Raw genomic sequence first — 19884 nt, 5'->3', positions numbered from 1 at the left:
CGAAGGCACTACAGCTTGTGCAGGGGACGGACTGCCAACAGGACAGAGGAGTTGGAAATGGCTGACGCTTTGCACCACCACGTCAAGGTTTCAAAGCCATCTGTAAGACCATTTCCAACGCTCTCTCTGCAGGCATATTTAAGGCAATCGGACCACTTTCAGTCAACAGCCTTTGGGCTCTAGAGATGAATGGGCAGTCTTGCTGTGTTGTAGAGTTTCCCAGACCCCCAAGATGTCCCAGCATAGTTCGGGGGTAGAAGTTAGTGGGGAAGACCAGAGGGGGTTCAATATCATCACAGATCCTTTCATCAGATATAGCAGAGAGGAAGCCATGGCTAATCTTTTCTAGTTCCTGGGGAAAAAAATTTAAGTGTCCTTGTAGTGGTAAAACAGGGGCGGAGAAAGAGGTGTCAGCGACAACATACGAAAAGTCAGTGGAAGACTGGACCAGATCACAGATCAGATGGGGTGAAGGGTAAGGAGAACCAGGAGTCCAACAGTTTGACCTTCTCTGCCAACTCAGGTAACATAGTTTAGTAGAGTGAGGGCCAAAACTGAAGTGGGTCGCAGGGTCAGGAGCGCGAGGGAGGAGAGGGCTGGCTCCAAGGGTACCAACACATCTCCTTGCCAACACAGGCTTGCTGGGCAGTGGACAGAGCAACAGGCAGAAGTTTCCATCTCATGTGGATAAACTTCAATCCAAAAGTGTGCCGCCTGTTGTATCAGGAAGACATCCACATGTGGGGTCTGCCTCCTAATGGTTCCAGCTATCTACATGCCCTCCATTACAGTACAGCATCTCAGTTCTGGGCCCTGTCCACACAGCTGCCTCTCAGTCTGTTAGAGAGGAGAAGATGGGCAGGTGTTGGTAGATGGGGTGACGAGGTGGAGCCTACTGTCTGGGTTCAGTCCCAGGGCCAAGAGGGCCTTGGGCGTCTGTGCCAATCACTTTCCTGCTTCCAACCTTCAGACAGCAGGAAGAAATCGATACCCGTGGCCAGTTTTCCCCATCAGTTTTTCATGCCTTCTTCTCCTAGCACATCAGGAGGAAAGGCATAGAATTCAGGCAGCTCTCTCAGCACAAGACAGACGCTCAAAAGAATGAAGACCAGCAGAGGTCATGAGAGACATGTTCTGAACTGTTCAATCACCTAGAACAATTACTGTGAAGAGCATGGCCATCGCTACCCAGGAGCACATTGTTAAAGAAAGCCTTCCTCAAACAGATGGGCCGTGTTCATAGGCCCAAGACGAGAGAGTCCAGCATGGTTTTCTTATTTCTAGCTCTGTATTTTACTGTGATTCAGCTTTCCCCCAGATGAACAAGACTAACAGTTTACGGGACTGAGTGCATGTGGGTGCACATGGTATGTCTGCGTGTATGTATCCATGTGTGTTTATGTGTGTGGAAGCCAAGGACAACCTTGGGCACCTTCCTTTATGGTTTCTCACTTAAATGTTTGGAGACAGGCTTCTTTATAGACCCAGAGGCCATCAATTCAGTTAGACTGGAAGGGCAGTGAGCCAGGGATCATCCTGTCCCTGCCTGCCTAGAACTAGGACGGAAGTGTGTGCTTCTACGCCTGCCTTTTCACATGGGTGCTAGAGATCTGAAGTCAAATCCACACCATTTCATGGTGAGCATTTACCAACTAGCCACTTCCCCAGCCCCTTCACGGGAATATTTAAAAAATGCAATGTATGGACATAAAGAAATGCATCCTAGACCAGATTTTATTACCAGGCAAGATGACCACTCACATAGCCAGTGCCTGGCTCTGAAATGAATGTGCTCGATGATTTATTCACCCTGACAGGCCCCATAGCAATGAGCTAGCCCTCATGCCACCCTTAAATGAGCAAGATTCCGGCAAAATGGACATTTGCTGGCATTAAGTGCCACGCTTTGCCCCACAGCAAGGAGAGGGGATTGATGCATTTATCAACTTAGAGATGGGAACTGAAGATGAGGAACTCTGAGCGGTCTCACAGGGTTTCCTGAGCAAATGATGCCGCCCAAACAACCACCTTGGTAATGACTCATGCCCTTCTCTATCTGGTTATTTTCCGGGCAACTGACATTTGTCTCCACTCCTGTACCCTAACCCCATTTTAATGGCGCACGCTTGGCATGTAGAATGGCTGATTGGGCTCCTTTTTTAGATTTAGCTGCAAGAAAGCCCACGGCCAAATTCATGTATGAGTTTCTGCCGCTCCTATTTATGGCTCAGCCAGGGCGGCTTTGTTTCCTTCTACTCCAGTTTGAGTGTCTGCTCTCATATTGATCTTAAATATTCTGTGTGTATATTAAAAGGCAGGATGCAATGTAAATTCATAGCATTTCCTTTACTTTCCTTTTAATAATTCCTTCTCATTCTGATGTATAAAGGTCACTTGGTCTCGCACACACACAAAAAAGAAACCTTCTATGCCCTCCATTATAGAAGATGAGCCACTGGAACCAGCCGTGAAATACAGACATGAAATAAAAATACCCTCCAATTGCAGAGAGTTGTATACACCTAGTATCATCCTGGTTCAACCAGCGATAAGCAAGACCAGCCTTAGCCAGGGAGCTCCAATATAAACACCCAGCCTTGGTCGATTTATGCCTGCCAAGTCAGGACTAAGAAGAGGTGTTCAACACCTCCTTGCCTTTTCAAATGTACCATCCACAATTCTTAAGTGCTCTGTGCCTTGGTTTCCCCCTCAGACAGAGAAAAACAGATCTATCAGTAAGGCTGCCATAGAATCCAGTGAGCTAAACATGGCAAAGACACACAGATCATGGTGAGTAATTTTGTTATTAAAATTAGCCTTGAGTGTCATAGAAACACTGAAAGCATCATACCGCATTTAGCTAGCACAGACAATGTAGATTTCATCTTACTGTTTATGCTTGACTCCATAGGAGGGAGCAAAGGCGGACAAGAATGCTGAGCAGAGCAAGCACCTTGTAAGCTCTAGAGGCACCGGAGGGATCCGGTCATCAGCCTTACGGACACTTTTCCTTAGATATCCCGGGATCGCATGAGGAGGTGTAAAACTGGGCGATGGGGAGAGGCTGAGTCTTAGCATCCAAGTCTTAGAGAGAGCTCAAGAGGCAAAGACATTGCCCTCTCTAGATATCATGACTACCCCAGCTCAGTAGCTCTTATGAGTGAAGTCTGCCCGGGAATCTCCTATAGAAAGCAATATGAGAGCTCTACCTCTTTCCTGTAAAACAGCAAGCAGGGAGTAAAGACACCTTTACTCATTGGGACTTTTCCTCTCCAGGAGAGCGAGGTCTGGATAGTAAGCTCATCCCTTTTTGACTGTAACCCACAGGATAGCCTTGCATCCAATTATGGATGGATACTCATCTCTCTTCTCCTTGCTCCGGAGCCACGTCTGATAGCTGCATGCATCTCATAATAAAAAGTCAACATACAGACGGGTCTTTACAAAGTTAGCCTTCATCTGTACTTACAGCCTAGGCTCCAGTGAGACTTCAGCTCTCTCAGAGCAGAGCCAAGAGAAGCGCTTGCATTTCCCTGTAGCCTGACCTGCACCTCTACAAGGAAAGGGAGGAGTTTCTTTGCCCAGCAATAACCCACCATGCACTGGGGCCCTGCTACTCAGAGGTGCTGTAAAATTCTGTCTCCTAGGACTCTCAGGGCTCAGCTGTACAGGGTTTGCCCTGACTATTCAGACTCCAATACACTAAGCAGAGCAGACCCATCAGAAAGGTAAACCAAGCCAGCCCTTCCCTGGGAGCCTGCTGGCTTTTATTCAGGGGAGGGGAGTTGGTGTGGGTAAGCAGCCAGGTGCCCCATTTCGTTTCCGCTACAGGAGTCATATTTTCTGTGAGTTACCTAGATTCTCCTTACTATGTCCTTCTCCCTCTCATCTCTTCCCAGCTGCTGAGGACCCAGGAGGCTGGACCTACACAGAGAGACGATCGCTTTGTCACACACGGGACAAGCCCATTTCATTATATACTCAGGTCAAGCAGCAAGGAACAGATTTTTCAAAGCATGCAGCATCCATCTAGCAAAGCAGCAAAGGACCAGGCCTACCACGCCCCCTCTGTCGTCACAGTGGGAGCCCAGACACAGGGAACTGTCCCACAAGACCATGGTGTTCTTTCAGAGAGGCCAGGACCACTGTTTCACGTTGAGACCTTCAGTTAGAAGTAACCGCTATTAGAAGGACTGGCGGTGAAGGAGCACGGAAGTGATTAACTAGATAAACAGGTGTAAAATGAGCATGAGTCCAAGGGGGTCAATAAAAATCCCAGTCATGGGCAGCGCTAATAGCCCAGGGGGCTGCCATTGTGACCCCTGCCCGTTCTTAATCTGGCATTAAGCATCTACACTATGGGTTCAGGAACACATCCGCATTAGAACACCATCACCTGTCTTGGCCTCTGAGAACAAGGGCTTTGAATCTCAAGACCCCAAGGCATGGTGGCTGCTGAGGATCCCTGAAATTAATATGTACTCCATGGCAAGATGTAGACAGACGCTTCCCAAGTTATTTTGGTGTCTCACGAGTTTTATTAGGGACTGTTTACAAGAGCATGGATGGACACCTAACCAGTAGCTGCACCACTAAAAAAATGTCCCTTTTTTTCTCCTAGCAACCATCAGCTGCCTGTGGATCCTCAGAGAGGGGCAGAGCCTCTGGGTGCCTTCTCTTCCCATGACAGAATGGGTGGGCCCAATGTTGGGCAGGTGATCGTACCTGCTGTGAGCTCAGGAGTGCAAAGATCAAAGCGTGCCCAGAAGAGAAACTTCCACAAGTATCCGCCTCTTCCCCCGTCTCCTGCACTCATTCTGGCCCATCTTTTGTGAAGCTCTGAAGCCTTGGATGAGGCCCCATTTAAGGTAGAGCATCCAACAGCCACTTACTCTCAAAACGTTGAACAGATGTTTCTATAGTTACCACTGTCTACTGCAAAAAGACCTTTCTCTGATTAAAGACAACAGCAGCACTAATGTATAGATACAAACATAAACATCTACAGAAGGCAGTCTGATAGATGGATCAAGCCCACCCTGATGGAGGAAGGTCATTGGTTAAATTAAAAGAAACTGCTTGGCTCTCATTGGTTAGGAGATAGGTGGGAGGAGTAAACAGAACAAAACGCTGGGAGGAACAGGAAGTGAGGGCAGACTCCGCAGCTCTCCTCTCTGGAGCAGACGCTTCAGAGAGACGCCATGCCCAGCTCCCAGGCAGACGCACGTGATGAAGCTCCGACCCAGGATGAACTTAGGCTAGAATCTTCCCGGTAAGCGCACCTAGGGGCGCTACACAGATGATTAGAAATGGGCTAAATTAATATGTGAGAATTAGCCTAGAAGAGGCTAGATAGGAAGGGGCCAAAGCAGTGTTTAAATGAATACAGTGTCTGTGTAATTATTTTGGGTAAAGCTAGCCGGGCAGGCGGCTGGGGTGTTTGGGGACGCAGCCCCGCCGCCGCGCCACTCCTATTACCACACCACCCAGTGAGCAGAAGCAGTAGCTTGCTTACTAGGCCCCATCACTTCCCCAGCCTTGAGCTTTTAACCAGGTTTACACCGACTCTTACTTCCATCCGTGGAGTTGCCTCAAATCTGACCAAGAAGTGTCTACTTACAATAATCCAAAGGCTTAGGGATAAACAGGGTGCCAACATTCACCAGACCAAACTATGGCTACACACCTAAAACCCATTTCAAGGACCACAGAATCTCAACCTCGTGACTCACACAATAAACTTAAAACAAAAACCTTAAGAAAGGACAAAAAACAAAAGCCGCACAAGTCAAACTTCACTGACAGATCCTTGAGGGAGGACAAGGACCAGGTACACTGCTCCTGGTAACACCTGCCATGGAGAAGGGCTCAATGCTGACTTTAATGCAGGAGCAGGGGCAAGCGGACCTTCCTCCCTCCAGTAAGAAAACTGAAGACAGCCCAGATCAGTGCTTCTCAACCTGTGGGCCGCAAGCCAGATAGCCTGCATATCAGATATTTACATTATGATTCATAACTGTAGAAAAATGAAGTAGCAATGAAATAATTCTATGGTTGGGTGTCACCACCACACGAAGGGTCACAGCATCAGGAAAGGTAAGAACCACTGCTCTAGAGTGGAACAGAGTGATGGGAAAAGATGTTTCTCCATTTTACCACTTGGAGATGAAGAAACTACCACCTTCCCGAGGTCACAGTTCAATAAACCACCAGGCGATCAGAGGGGGCTATCATGTTGTATGGCTGCGCCCCCCCACCCCCGGAATCCTCCAATATCACCCTCCCATATGCTCCAATAACCTCTCGGCACTGGCACCCGAGAGTCCATCATGAAGGCCGACAGTGCCCAGCTATACTCGACTTTAATAGCACACACGTGCATCTGGCTCCATCAGATTTCAGAACGTGCCCTTTGGACTCTGGGGCAAAGTAGCTGGGAGCTGCCCTTTATTAAAGATGATGTCTAATTATGAGGAGACTGCAGAGGGATGCATTAGCAGACTACAGAAAAGCATAGAACTCTGGAGCAGGGGACCGTGGGAAGATCCTGCTGCCGGGTGGGAGAGGGAAGGAAACTAATGCTTTAGACACACATAGCTCTATCCTCTCCTGAGGGGATTTTTAATGCATGCAGGATTTTGAAATGTAGGCGTGTAACGCTCAATATTGACAGTCGGCTTGACAGGACCTAGAACTACTCAGAAGACAAACCTCTGGGCACATCTGGGAGGGAGTCTCTATATTATTTTAAATGAAGTGGGGGACTCATCGGAAACGTGCACGGCCCCATTCTGTGGGCTGAGCTCCTGGAATGATCAAAAGAGAAAGTGAGCTGAGCACCAGCACCCTGACTGAGCCTGACTGAGGATATAAGGCGGCCAGCGGCCTCCGACTCTCGCCGCCCTGCCTTCCACACCGTGATGGCCTAGATCCTGAAACCGTGAGTCCAAGCAAATCCTTGGAAGCTGCTTCTTTTTAGACAATTTATTGTAGCAACTAGAATAGAAAGCAACTCAGGAGGCAACCAGATTCAAACTACTTAGATGGCAGCCTCATCCACCCAGAGAGTCCCCACTCAGATGGCAAGGGTGTGGTTTAATTACTGAACAACTATCCAGGTATTTCAGACCTGAAATGTACCACTCTCTTGTCCAGGTCCTGATACCCTTCCGACCCAGAATCCAGCCTTGCTGGTATTAACAATCCTTTCCATGGCCACAATGAAGAAAGTTCAATCTCCTCCACTGGCTCTCCGCTGTAGCTCTTGCTTCAGCTGTGGTACTCCTGGGGGGAGTCGCCACAGAAGTTAGCAGGCTCCTCACAAGATGGGCCTTGGTATGGAACAGCTTCAGAGCACTCTGAATATGTCACTGTTGGATGTATTTGACAGAGATCCTCCCACCCCACCCCAATCCCCCTACCCCTCCGCCACCATTACCCCTTTCTAGGATTAATACAAGGGGTCTGAAAAGACAAGTGAATTCCTAGGCTGTGTGAGGAATGTACTGTCATTCTCTGTCAGACCTCTAAGAATGCTCTGTGCACTTCCAGGAAGCTCACAGCTCAGCTTTGATGTTCAAGACAGCGGAATAAATCATCTGCCCCTTCCCGTCCACCTTTGGTCCACCTGCTGTTTTCTCCCTCAACAAAAGCCAAAGAAAGAAACTGGCTCTACCCTGAACTCACGTTTTGAGTCCTTTTACACCTTAACTTCTTCAGATTGTTGACAACAGGCTGCTTTCAGAAGCAAGTATGATGAAAAAAATAAAAGGTCATATCCAAGAAAAAGCAGAAGGGAAACTATTCCTTGGTGTAAACCAGGAGTATGGTGAATCTCGCACACACTGGGTGGCTGGACGGTAACGCTCCCATTCACTTGGTGGTTTTGGACCCTTCATGACAAGCTTATAAAGTCTCAGGAACAGATGTTACGTGCTGCTGCAGAGGCAGACAGCTTTGTCTTTACAGCATACAACATTGTGATGAGTATAGACCACGCGCTAGTCTCTACCTGGAAAACGTGAGGCTCTGTTCTAATAGATCTGGGGCGAAGGTCAGTAGTTTCTAGATTCATCGTGGGGGGAATGCAGACACACCCCCGTGATCTTTCTCATGCTGGTATTTAATCTGCGGCCGAGCTGGTGTGCTCCCTACTGAATGGTATCTGCTACAGCAGCCTGATTTCAATTGTAAAGGGAGGGTGCACACTGACATGACCATGTGTAATTTCACATAAAAAACCAGAAGGAACCTCCCACTTCCCAGCTATGGTCCCTTTCAAGGAAAGGCTGCAAACCACACGTCACTCACAAAGGCAGTAGAATATGGCTTTTGCAAGAAGGAACTGCCATTTATTTATGTTAACCTATCAACCACATATCAGAAGAACATTTCTGTTGGTGACTTGCTATGAAAATCTGGTGTCTGTGAAGCACCGGATCAAATCAATGAACGCGACTGTGGTGGATAACACCGATTGTCAACTTGACAGGATCTAGCATCTCCTAGACTCAATCCGGGCCTGTTTGTGAGCTAATCGAGATTGGGCTAACTGAGGTGGGGAGACCCACCCTAATGGGGGTGGCAACATTCCATAGCCTGGGGTCCAAACTGAATCAAGGAGAGAAAGTGAGCTGAGGTCTCTCTCTGCTTCCTAGCTGCAGAAGCAATGTGACCTGCCACCTTAGACTTGATCAGATGCTGTCTCTGCCATGATGTACTTATGCCGTGAGCCAAAACAAACCCTCCCTTCCTTAAGTTGCTTTCAATACAGCAATGAGAAAAGTAGTTCATTTGGTAACTGACAGTTTCATTCCCATAGATTCCAAGTCTAGCAGTAGACTTGTCACGTGATCCATTCAGCGTTCTTGGACTGGATCGCATTTCTCAAATGATTCTTTTTATTATCTGGCCCTTCCTCCAGGACCACCCCATTTTATTCTCAAACACTGGAATGCTCCAGTAAAAATGCAATGTTTAAAATGTTCCTATCAGCCGGGTGGTGGTGGCACACGCCTTTAATCCCAGCACTCGGGAAGCAGAGACAGGCGGATCTCTGTGAGTTCGAGGCCAGCCTGGTCTAGTTCCAGGACAGGAACCAAAAGCTAAGGAGAAACCCTGTCTCGAAAAAAAATCCAAAAAAAAATATGTTCCTTATCTCAGACTTGAAAACCATAGGATATAGATCTCTGCAGGCGACCATGTTAGCCTTTCCATTACCACATGCACACCTGGGGAAACAGACACCCGGGTTACAGCTGCATCCACTGCTCTGTGCTTGCAGCAAGGCAGAGTACCACGGCAGTGGCGGCGGCAGCTTCTTAAAGCTGTCCTTCAGGGGCTGCTCATGTCGGGGGAGCCAAGAAACAGAGAATAGCAACAGAAAGACTAGCCCAGAGCCAGCATTTGCCATCCAATTCTAGCAACCCATTTACTAAGATCCGGCCTTGCTTATCTTCAATCTATCAATGGATTACATCACTGGTTAAGTCAAAACCCTCGTGTTCTATTTCCTTTGGAACCCTCACCACAGACATACCCAGAGGCATGGTTAATATTCTTTTTTTTTGTTTGTTTGTTTTTCGAGACAGGGTTTCTCTGTGGTTTTGGAGCCTGTCCTGGAACTAGCTCTTGTAGACCAGGCTGGTCTCGAACTCACAGAGATCCGCCTGCCTCTGCCTCCCGAGTGCTGGGATTAAAGGCGTGCGCCACCACCGCCCGGCTGGTTAATATTCTTTTAAGTATTTCTGAATCCACTAAGGTTGATAATCAAGATACGTAAATCTCTCAGAATTTTCCCACTTCTATCATGTGAGAACCCTAATAAATGCATATATTAAAACACTGTAAATAATAGCAGGGAACTCACATTAGATTATATACCTGACAATGATTCTTAACCCCTTTTATGGGTCAAACACACAGATTCCAACACATAACAGCTAAGGGGTTGAGACTTTGCCTAAGTAGGTCAACCAAAATATAGTGGCTTTGTAAGTTCATCAAACATATACTTTCTAAAGAGGAGGGAGCATGGAGAAACTGAGGGCTTGAGTTAAGAAAGCAGGAAAATGGGAGGTATATTTATTATTGACACTGTTATTAATAATTGAACTAGCAATTGGTGAATTACAGAGTATCACATACTTGCCTAATAATTCATAAATGAAGTCCAATTTATCCTGGGTAAAGCAGGTTTAAAAAGGGGGCATGCTTTATAAAAAGGAAAACACAGAAGGCTGACATCCAGGTCTGCCTAAATCTAGACTTCGGTGCCTAGGCCACTCCAACTACAGTTAGGCAATGTTGACATCTTGATGTATCTCCTTTGGGTTTTGTCTATTTTGGTATAGTTAAGACAATGCATTCTATATAATTCTGTATATGGAGCTCTAACTCCATAATCATTTTCACAGTATTGTCAACAGTAGAAATAATATTTTAACAGACATATAGTATTGCAATGAAGGATCCTATAATGTATTGAGCTGTGTTTGTTTGTGTACACTAGCTGTACTCAGATTTTAAACACTCATAAACAAGGCTATAGTAGACTTTTCCATTTTAAATCTCCTCTGTTTTTAATTTCAGATGTTTTGTAAGATAAATATCTAAATATTTTCCTTTTTTCTCCATTTCAACATTTCTTCAGAGAAGCTCAAAAGAGACTGAGACCAAAAGAGAAAAACAGAAGCAAATGTAGAGGGAGCGTCAGCTTGTGTTTTGAGTTATAGCAAAGTTAAATGAATATGTATTAGCAACTGGGCAGCCAAAAATCAATCCGGGTTTTATAGTTCAATCTATGCTGCAGAACAATCCTGCTATCCAAGACTCGGCTGTAAGGGACCAGAACAAGAGGAAGAATCAGCAAAGAAATGAATAGGAAAAAAAAAAAACATCTGGTGTGGTTCATAAACCAGATCTACACAAGGGGCAGAGAGATGATGGATGCTTAACATAAATTTTAAAATATATTGCAAAATGTAGAAATGACAGAAGAAAGGACTGAACCAGGTTTTCGTACAAAAAGCTGTGTGGACATGACTGGCAAGCATCAATACTCTGACCTCTGTAAGCCCAAGCTTCAAGAACTGCCCACCATACCCCACCAGCTATAAAGAGGAACTTAGTTACATGGAAGGACTGATGGGGTGTTATTTATCCTGGTCTTAGCAAAATGAAGCCAGATCAAAAATCTTGTCAAATTTGTCAGTGGATGATGCCCAAGATTTACAATATGAATAACAAAAAACAATCATGGTCAAGTCTATATGCGTCAATTTTATTTCATCAAAAAGCAAGGGAGGGCTGGGGAGGTGGCTCAATGGGTTCAAAGGACCTGAGTTCAATTCCCCGAACACACATGAAAGCTAACAACCATCTGTAGCTCCAGTTTTGGAGGATCTGATACCCTCTTTTGGCCTCCTTGGATACCAGGCACACATGTGGTGACCAGACATACATGCAAGCGAGACACCCATACACATTAAATAAAAATAAGTGAAACTTTAAAAAACCAAAAGGGAAAACTTTAATCAGAAGCTAGCCCTTCCTTACAGTGAACTATGGAGATGTAAATACTGCATACAACCAACACAATCATCAGCTTCCAACAACTGCTGTTACCTTCACTGGACCCACACACAATCAGGTCCACACCAACAATCAGTCAGAAAGGGGGCAGGGCCTTGTGGACTCCTAACCTGTATCTCTAAACTACTATCAATGGGTTCTGGGAGAAAGGGAGTCACTATCTTTAGTTGTACATGGATCGAGCTCACCAACCTTACATAGATAGCTCCAAAGTATGTCACACAGATGATCCTTGTTTACTAGATCCCAAAATAAAATGGATAGTCATAATTATGAGAGATTTAAAAGGGGAGGGAAGAAAGGAAGGCAAGGGTGGTAGGTAGACTGGAGGTAAGAGTTATCACTTTGTGTGGTGTATCTATGTGAAATTGTTAGGAAGGGAGGGAGGGAGGGAGGGAGGGAGGGAGGGAGGAAGGAAGAGGCATATGAGAGATGACAAGAAACGATGAACCTCCCATGGCATAGCTAAGGCACAGCCACATACACACAAGGCCTCCTATGCTGCCACCCCCAGAAGGTCAGGTTGTTGTCTGATTCAGAGATGTGGTCTGTGCAGAGGAAGCTAGGTTAAAGTCATTCACTGTAGTTTGTTATAAATACGCCTTGAATGTCTTCCAAAGACTCACATACTGAAGGACTGGTTGCCAGTGTATGGCAACCCTGGGACACTGTGGAATGTTCAGGAGGTGGGGCCCAATAAAAGGAAGCTATGGTCCTTGGGGAGGGCCCTGGAAGGAACTTTTAGGAGTCCTACCCCTTCCTGTTCCTCTTTGCTTCCTTGATGCCATGAGGTGAGCAGCCTCCTCTGCCATGAGCTCAATGATCAAATGACCGCAACTAAAACAACCACCAGTCAAGACAAACCTTTTCATCTTTGAAATTAATCACTTAAGGATTTTTCTGGGAGGAGGTAGGGACAGGTCTCATATCCCAGATTGGCTCTGATTCACTACGTAACTAAGAATGACCCTGAATTTCTGATCCTCTCCTCTATGCTTCTCAAGTACTCCAAACACAAGCATGCACCACTAACCCAGTGCTTCACGCATGCCAGGCAAGTACTCAAGCAACTGAGCTATGTCATCTTCAAACCTACCTCATGTATGTCTTTTTTTTTTTTTGGTTTTTCGAGACAGGGTTTCTCTGTAGCTTTGGTGCCTGTCCCGGAACTAGCTCTTGTAGACCAGGCTGGCCTCGAACTCCCAGAGATCCACCTGCCTCTGCCTCCCGAGTGCTGGGATTAAAGGCGTGCGCCACCACCGCCCGGCCTCATGTATGTCTTATTAAAAGAGAAATACAAAAGACTAACACACGGTCAGCCCTAACCCAAGATAACTGCTGTTCTTAAAAGGGGCAGAATTTGGAAACAGGAAAGATATAAAAACACAAGGATATAAAGATCTAAGGACACAAGGAGAAGAGAGATGAGCATATAATACCATGTTCCCCCTCCCAGTTCTCAGAAGTCACTCTGACCAAAGCCATCCTTTTCCCAACCGTGGGGAAAGAGATTTCTGTCATCTAAGTTAGCGAGTTTATGGAACTTGTTACAAATGCCTTACCACACTGCTCTCCTACGGTAGGCTAAATATTTCCATGATTTTAGTTAGCACGACTTTACAAAATGTAGGTGTTGCACATGACTCTCCTCTGAGTCAAACCACTATTTGGGGGGCGTTCAGCTGCACCTGCTTGCAAAAGGTCATACCAGCTGTACTTACTGACTCTTTAGATTCCTTCATGGAGGGCTGAAAAGGGTTACATGACCCTGACCTGAGTTGTGTGCAACTCTGTCTTTATTCCATGTGACCTTGGGGAGAGGCTAAAGTATGTAGGCCAGAGAGTAGAGGAGATGGGCTCCATCTAGGCGACTACAGGAAAGTCCTCATTCCTAATGGGTAAAAGCATTGCAAGTGGCGCCTTTGGTGTGCGTTGAAACACCTATACTCCTGTAAGTGGTAGCCCTTCACCTGGGCTCTGTAAGGAAGCCCAATAAACTCACTGGTTCCTTGGCGTGAATGCTTGTGGACACATGCATCCACTTGTCACTGAGACCCTAGGGGAGAGGATAGACCTTGTTTATGTCTCTCCCTGGGAAGGAGTTTTAACCTTAGGAGCTTTTCTGATATGACTTGACCAATCAATAGCATAATGAGGTATAGACAGTAAACCGTGAGGTAAGCATAAACACATGTCTAAACAAGCAGTCATAGATGCAGGTGCTGATGTAGGCAAAGGCACAGGCATACAAGGTCACAAAGGATATAAACGGCAGAGGTGGAACTCTCATCCTCTATGGTCCTGGACATCACTCTTCTGTACCACCCACCAAAACTGCGTTGTCGCGGGGCAGTGGTGGCACATGCCTTTAATCCCAGCATTTGGGAGGCAGAGGCAGGCGGATCTCTGTGAGTTCGAGGCCAGCCTGGTCTACAAAAGCTAGTTCCAGGACAGGCTCCAAAGCTACACAGAGAAACCCTGTCTGGAAAAACCAAAACAAACAAACTGCATTGTCACAATGAAAATGTCCATCATCCTGGCATGAAGGAAGCAAGAGAGTTCTCTGCCACATGTGCCTAGAAGCATCCGAGAAGAGCATTTTTCTGAAGTGACAGAATCTTTTGGGGAGTGTTAGAATTTGCTATGGTACAGAATTTTTGCAGATTTTAAAATCAATAAATTCACCGACAGCAGAAGCCTGCTTTTAGCATTTGTTTTTTGACTATCCTGCATGACTTCCTTAGACGATGTAACCCATGTTCTAGAAAGGGGCAGGACAGAAATTAGCTCTACAGAATGGCTCACTAGATTCAGCACAACCACCTCAAATATCAGTTGTGAGTATCTAGAGACCTGAGCAGGAAGACTGAGATTCTGTTGCTATGGTGACAGTAGGGAAGAGGGGAGAAGTTGACAGCTACAGGGGAATGAGGAGGATGAAGTAGGCTGTTCTTGCATCCAAGGGGCTTCAACCCTCACAGCATACACACTCTGCACAGAGTCCTTAGTGCCAGATACAGTCATCCAGAGAAAAGATTTGCCCTCTGGAGCTACAGTGTAGGTCCAGAAAGAAACCACAAAGCAACTCAGAGTTCAGAAAAAGAGTGTCAGTTGTTCCCATCACCAAAGTCCCTCTAAAGTCTACATGACTCAAGAATGAAGGCACAGCTCTATGCGTCTATGTGGTTGGGTATCTTGAGGCTACTGAAGGATCCCAAGATGAATCTAGGACAGTGTGGACCTTCCCAGGGAAGACCCAAGTGGGTCATATTCTGACGCGGCCTCCAGGACAAGCATGTTAGAGTGATCCAGCTCTAATCCCATCCCATAAGTGACACAAGTCCCATAACATAAGACTACATCCTCGATGAATTATTTGTTCACAACAAGGGAAGACCCAAACAGAACTGCTGTCCTCATTTAGAAAGCTATGGTGATAAATTTTCAGGCAAGATAGAACCTCTAATTAGAATTTACAGAGATTGTGAGGCCACCCTATTAGCGTAGTCCAATGGTCATACCATAGCCATCCAGGTTAGTTCTGCATCATCATTACAAGCATAAACAGATAGCAGGTTATCTTTAAAAGCCTTGCTATAATACCAAGTGTGAAAAAAGATGAATATCATTAGCAGAAGGCATTACAGAAGGCTTCCTGACTTAAGTATGAATAAGAACTCACTGTGTACATGCCCTCCCAAATTCATGGTGAAACTTGATCCTGGATTTACAATGGTAAGGGGCAAGAGGACCGAGTAGATGATTAAATCACAAGGGCAAAACCCTCATGATGGGTTAGTGCATTTTCAAAGGCACAAGGAAATAAGTGTGTTTCTTCCATCCCTCTGCCATGTAAGAACATAGGGTTTATGGAGGAGGACCCAGAATCTAGGCACCATCCCAGGAAGGGAGTACAGCCCTCAACAGGCGCTGAGCTCTTTGGCCCCGTGATCTCTGACTTGCCAGCCTCAAGAACTGTGGGAAATGTTTTCTGCTTACAAGATGCCCAGCCTTGGACACTCTGGTAAAGCAGCATCAACAGATGAAAACTCCATCAGCGTTCACATCTGCCTCCCAACATCAGCTGCTGTGGAGTTCTCAGGAGACGGTGGCCTTTACATCTGGGTCCTTCAGTGGTGACGGCCAAGGGCTCTGACACACAAGGGCTCAGTTCTCTCTACTGTTGTAGTAGATTTCAATCTTTTTTTTTTTTTTGAGTCAGGGTTTCTCTGTAGCTTTGGAGCCTGTCCTGAAACTAGCTCTCGTAGACCAGGCTGGCCTCGAACTTACAGAGTAGATCCACCTGCCTCTGCCTCCGGAGTGCTAAGATTAAAGGCATGCACCACCACCACCCGGCGTAGATTTCAATCTTGTCAGGGTTGATTGTCATTTTAAAGATTTCCATGGTTCAGGCTGGGGCTGGGGCTCAGTTGGCAGTGCTTGCTAACACAGAAGAAGCCTGTCCAGTCTCCTGCAGCTGCACAAGCAGGCCGTGGTAGTGCTTTTTGTCACACCAGCTGCACTCGGAAGGTAAAAGCAGGAGCGTCAGTTCAAGCTCATTTTCAGACACATAGAGAATTTGAGGCCTTGTCTCAAAACAAGCAAACAATGTCATCTAAAGAGCTCACTCTGGGACAAAGGTTTTATCCCCTCTCTGGAGCCTCTCGCCTCCCTGCAGGGAAGAATCTCGCAGCGAGCAAGTCTGAGGGTCAAAAAGGAAAAGGTATCTTTTCAGGAAAATATAATAAATATTTAGAGACACTATGACTCCATCACCCCTGAAATGTTAAGCGAAGCTATTTCTCCTTTTATCATTATTGATTTAGTTACACAGTACATGGTAAGCAGAAAACAGAAAGGAAAGAGTCACTTTAAAGCCACAAGGTCATACATCAAGTAAGTGCAGACCCACCCCTCCCACATCCATACCTTACGGGCAGGTACACACCAGCACACAAACAAGCACACACACACTTGATTGACTTCATTTAATGTCATTGTTATATACCAGAGAGCAGTATGAGACAAGAAATCAGTGTCACAACAAACTCAGCCTGGGAGCACTGGAAACGGCTTTGGAAGGTCCCTCCTCTGTGATGACAGCCCCCCCAATCCACAGGCTCCTCCTCCTCCTCTTCCCTCTGTGACTATTATGTATGATCAGATGATGTATGTATATATTGTACATGTATGCATGTATGTAGGATTAGATAATGCTGAACAGTCTTGACTCAGGCTCATAGAAAAGAGCAAGGCAATAGGATGGTTGATTAAAAACAGAAGTTCCAGAGAAGAACATGTCTACTAACATTTGGGTGGTCCTTCTCAGTGGTCTTGCCATAGAATGATATATCTACTGACACTTAGGAGGCCCTTCTTGATGTTCTTGTCACCTCTAAACTAGAAAGCTCCTAAGGTGGGTGTCCTCAAAGCATCAAGTCTAAAATATAGCTCTATATTCCTTTAATTTTTGTCAAAATTACCTTTATATTCTCTCTCTCTCTCCCTCTCCTCTTCTTTCTTTCTCTCTCTCTCTCTCTCTCTCTCTCTCTCTCTCTCTCTCTCTCTCTCTCTCTCTCTCTCTCTCTCTCCCTCTTTCTCTCTGTCTCTCTCTCCCCCCACCAACCCCCGTGTGTATCTGTGTGAGTGTTCAGGTCTGTTGAGTGGAGGACCAGTCATGACAGGGCATGTGTGTAGAGGTCAGAGGACAGGACAACTTTAGTTGCTGATTCTGCCTTTCATCTTGTTCTTCTTCATCACTGGGTAGTCCACCCTACCTGACCGTTAGCTTCTGGGGGCTCTCCTGTCTCACTTCCCATCTTCCTATAGACGGGTTGGAATTACAGATATATTACCACATCTAACATTATGTGGGTTCTGGGGACTTGCCCAGTTGCCATTTCCCTAGCCTCCCAGGTCTTTTTTCTGAATCTCTCTTCCAATACCAAAAGTCTGGCTTGCTTTACCTGCAAGGCAATCCTCTTTCGAAGTATTTTCGTCTCTCAGTTTTGCAGGCTTTGGTCCAAGGTTGAGTGACCTATTTGTTTTGGGGCCTGTGCTGAGGCAGAACATCCTGGTATGAAGGCACAATCGAAAAAGCTGCTTAACTCAAGAACAGGAAGCAGGAGAGGTGGAACTCCAATAGTCCTCCCCAGAGAACCTCCTGCTCAATGTGTCCCACCTCCTAAAAGTTCCATTACCCACAAACACCACCCTAGCCTGGGAAATGAAGCCTTCACCACAAATGGACTTTGGGGGACATTTATCCAAGTCACACCACCAAGTGAGTCCCACCCTGGGAATAAGTGAAGCCTCTGATGAGTCACTATCATATTCCTACACCCCATCCAATAGTTAGGCGAGAAGCTCACCTGTCTCAACTAGATCTTCCTCCTTTCCCTCTCTCTGAACTAAAATTCTCAGAATCCTCTTCTATTGGTCACATCCCTAGGAACAGAAAGTCAGACAGCGTCTCAGGGCAAATGCACCATCTATACTCTAGTCCATGACCACAGCGATTTGAGTCCCTCCACATCACCAAGACCTGTTACCATTCATTGACCCTGGAAGCTGGCACTTCATCTCATGAACTTATACACGAACCTAATGGCTGCAGATGCTGAACACCTTCTCCAGTGCCCATTGCCCATCTGTTTATCCTTGGGAGAAATACTTATTCTAGTCCTACTACAGCCCCCGCCTTGTTGTAAAGAGGACAACTGGATTATTTCTTTTTTACTTATTGGATTCTCAGAGTTCTTTATATATTCTAGGTACCAGATTCTGGAAAGATGACTGGAAATATTTTCTCCAATCCTGGAAGTTGTCTAGATAGTATCTAATATTGTTTGTTTTTCTTTTGTTTTACACAGGTTTTTTTTAATATTTATTTATTTATTATGTATACAATATTCTGTCTGTGTGTGTATGCCTGCAGGCCAGAAGAGGGCACCAGACCCCATTACAGATGGTTGTGAGCCACCATGTGGTTGCTGGGAATTGAACTCAGGACCTTTGGAAGAGCAGGCAGTGCTCTTAACCTCTGAGCCATCTCTCCAGCCCCTTACACAGGGTTTTTGTTTTTATTTTTGTTTAATTTATATACCTCTGACTGATCTGAAACTTATTCTGTAGATTATGTTGGTCTCGACTCATAGAGAGCTGCCTGCCTCAGCCTAGTATTAAAGGCATGAGCCACCATGTAGGAACATACCGATTTTTTTCTCCAACTTCTATAGTTTTAGCTGGTAAACATCTAGATCTTTGATCAGTTTGGAGGTCATTTTCATACACACTCTGGGCAGGAGTGTAAACTGATCTTCTGCATCAGCTTTCAAAACCGAGGAAACTGGGCTGGGGCTTCAGCACAGTTGGTAAAGTAGCAGAGTATGCAAGAGGAATCAAGCTCAATTCCTAGGACGCAAGTAGAAAGGTAGGACCTGGTAGCTGATGGTGCTAATCTCAGTACTGAGTAGGAGGGTCAGGCAGCACCCCAGGGCTCACTGGCTGGCCATCCGAGCCTATTTGACAAGCTCCAGGCCAACAACAACAAGAAAAGGGCCAAATCAAAACAATGACACCACCAAGGTGGACAGCTACTGAAGAATGAATGACACCTGAAGTTAACCTCCGGGCTCCACATGATGGGGAAGCTCCTTCAGCCAATGGCCTTTGAGAGGTTTGGTCAGGTGGGGTGTGACTTTGGGTACCAAAATGCCATGATCCCACCTGCTCACCTCCCTGGCCTTACTAGTCACACCTAGATGGATTCTGTTCCCATTGATTCCTCGTGGTCATCCCTGAGTTCCCCTCGAATAAAGAAAAATCTTAGTATCCCCTGTTGGTAGCTAGTGTAGGATTATTTGATTTGCGTCCCCCCATCTGATGTGTTCTGCTTCATCCACATGCAGGTTTGGGTCCCAACATCCACCTGGCGGTTCACAACTATTTGTAAATCTAGTTCTAGGTGACCCAAGCCCTATTCTTGCTTCTGAGGACTCCTGAACACACACAGTGCATCATACACTCATATAAATGTACTTCAAATAAACAAATCTTTTAAGACGTTTCAGATAACATCAATGTGACCCATGTCTGCTCTATAGCGAAACACAGCAGAAAGGTCTCAAGACACAGCTCCTAACTGTGCTCTTATAACCAACTTGGAAAATAAAGGCTTGTTTCCCAGGCAATAGTTCTATCTCAAAGAATAAGAAGTTAAATGACAGGTCCTTCTGAAAAGTCAAGTTTCTTTCAGGCTATATCTTAAATGATAAAGCCAACAGGGCTAAT

At 45.9% G+C, this 19884-nt stretch overlaps 1 protein-coding gene across 5 annotated transcripts in view; it reads right to left on the bottom strand.

Moving 5' to 3' along the window:
* Positions 1-19884, bottom strand: part of Tln2 (talin 2) — a 427686-nt gene that overhangs the window by 190338 nt on the left and 217464 nt on the right. The window lies entirely within an intron of this gene.

The sequence above is a fragment of the Microtus pennsylvanicus genome, chromosome 3, assembly GCF_037038515.1.
Source record: "Microtus pennsylvanicus isolate mMicPen1 chromosome 3, mMicPen1.hap1, whole genome shotgun sequence".
NCBI lineage: Eukaryota > Metazoa > Chordata > Mammalia > Rodentia > Cricetidae > Microtus > Microtus pennsylvanicus.
The sequence above is the reverse complement of the archived record's forward strand: the minus strand, read 5'-3'. Positions and strand labels throughout refer to the sequence as shown.